The sequence below is a fragment of the Octopus bimaculoides genome, chromosome 20, assembly GCF_046866305.1.
Source record: "Octopus bimaculoides isolate indiv1 chromosome 20, ASM4686630v1, whole genome shotgun sequence".
NCBI lineage: Eukaryota > Metazoa > Mollusca > Cephalopoda > Octopoda > Octopodidae > Octopus > Octopus bimaculoides.
This window is the reverse complement of record NC_142947.1, coordinates 47,092,913-47,095,412: the sequence shown is the minus strand read 5'-3', so window position 1 is coordinate 47,095,412 and position 2,500 is coordinate 47,092,913. Positions and strand designations below refer to the sequence as shown.

Here is a 2,500-nt window from a genome sequence, read left to right as displayed (position 1 = left end):
ATTTACACACGCACACATATGCACAAACATGCATATAAGCGTGACACTGTCTATATATCTTTATTACAATGATATATGTATATACATATGTGTGTGTGTGTATGTATATATATATATATGTGTATATATGTATACATATACATATATATACACAGATATATAAAATATATATATATACATTATATATACGTATACATATACATATATATGTATATATAATATATATATATATATATATATATATATACATTACATATATATGTATATATATGCATACATATACATATATACACACATATATAATATATATGAATATACATTATATATATATGTATATATATATGTATATATATATATATATATATACAAGCATATATATATATATATATATATATATATATATATATATATATATATATATATATATATATATAATATATACACAGACATATATACACATACACATATATTCATACACACACATGCGCACACACACACATATCTTCGAATGTCTGTATGTATATATAAATAGAAATATATACAAATATATATATATGCGTGTGTGTGTGTGTGTATCTGGTGGGTTTATACTACTACTACTGCTACTACTACTACTACTACTATCAGTATCATGCTGTAACTAATGTTTTTTCTTCATCTTCCTCCGCCACCGCCTCTTGTTACCTCCCCCCCACTATTCCCATTTCATGCTATGTCATCTCATCTATCCCTCTCCTCATCCTCCTCCTTCTCCTCTTCCTCCTCCCCTCCTCCTTATGACCCCTAAATCTCTTAGAACTAAGCCTAGCCCTCCCTTTGCTCACTTCTTGACTGGTTCTCTGCGCCATACCACCAGGGTAAGCCCCCCCCCTCCACCATACTCTTGCAGCATCACTTCTTCCACCACCACCACCACCACCACCACCACCACCACCACCACTATAGACAGCAACAAAAACAACTACGCCCCCACCCTGGTTCCCCTCTCCTCCATAAAGATCCCCCCCAACACCACACACCCCGATCTTTGCGCCATCTTAATGATAAACCCTTCCCTATCGCTTTCTGCTTTTTATACATTTTATATAGTAACTGTGTGTGTGTTTGTATACATACATACATACGTACATAGGTATATATATATATATGTGAGTGTCTATCTATCTCTTCCTTCCCCCACTCTCTCTCTATCTCTCCCTGTTTATATATATATATATATATATATATATATATATATATATATATATATATATATACGTATATATATATATATATATATATATATATATATACGTGTATATATATATATATATATTTATATATATATATATATATATATATATATATATATATATATATATATATATATATATATATATATAAATTGTAAATGCAAAAATAAAAACAAAAAATAAAAAATAAATTGTAAATGCAAAAATAAATATATATATATATGCATAGACACGCGCCTATATACCCGTGCATACGCAGACACACATTGTTTATATAAGTATATATTTATGATAGATATGTATATGTGTATGTATATGCTTTCATAGACGTATACTTATGTAAGCATATATGTGTGTGTGTGTATAAATATGTGTGTATGAGTGTGTCAGTGTGTGTGTATGTATATATATATATATATTCGTTTTATTCTTTCATTTGTTTCAGTCATTAGATTGCGGCCATGCCGGGGCACCACCTCATGTATACACACACACACGCACACACACATGCACAAACACAAATATATACGCACTCCCACATACATCTATACACACACCCACAGTTAAATATTAGTGTTAGTGACTAAAACTTAAGACCTGTTAGATAAAGAAGCAGCAGCAGCAGCAGCAGCAGCAGTAATAGTAGTAGTAGTAGTGGTGGTGGTTGTGGTAGTAGTCGTAGTCGAGTTGTGATGGTTCTGACACAAGTCGTATGTTGGTCGGTGGGCGTGGTGGCCCAGTGGCGCGGTGGCCTGCTACTCTTGTCGGTGGGTGTGTTTAGACTCGATCTGTCGAGCTATGCCTATATGTGTGTGTATATATATATATGTGTGTGCGTTTATGCGTGCGTGTTTCTGTCTGTGTTTATGTATAAGTGTGTATACGTATGTGTGCTTCAGTGGTCATGTGTGTGTGCGTATATATATATATATATATATATATATATATATATATATATATATATATATATGCGTAGCGGTGTATGTACTTGTACCAAATGTGTTTATACGTATGTGTGTATATGAGTTTATGTGTAGCTGTGTATGTCTGTTTATGTGTTTATACGTGTGTATGCCCGTGTTTAATTTCATATCTGCATGTCTCTGTGTGTGTGTGTGTGTGTATGCGTATGCGCCTATGTGATTATGTGTGTATGTGCGTACGCTGGAAGTTATTTCTACGTGTATATTTATATGTAAGTTTTCGTATAAGTGTGCGCACGCGCGTCTGTATGCGTCAGTACCTGCCTTGTGCATGTGTATGCGTCT

General features: G+C 32.8%; 1 long non-coding RNA gene across 2 annotated transcripts in view; it reads left to right on the top strand.

Annotated features, from left to right (window-relative positions):
- The window catches only part of LOC149131731 (uncharacterized), an 89,593-nt gene that overhangs the window by 33,688 nt on the left and 53,405 nt on the right, over positions 1-2,500 (top strand). The gene's annotated exons all lie outside the window — the stretch shown is intronic.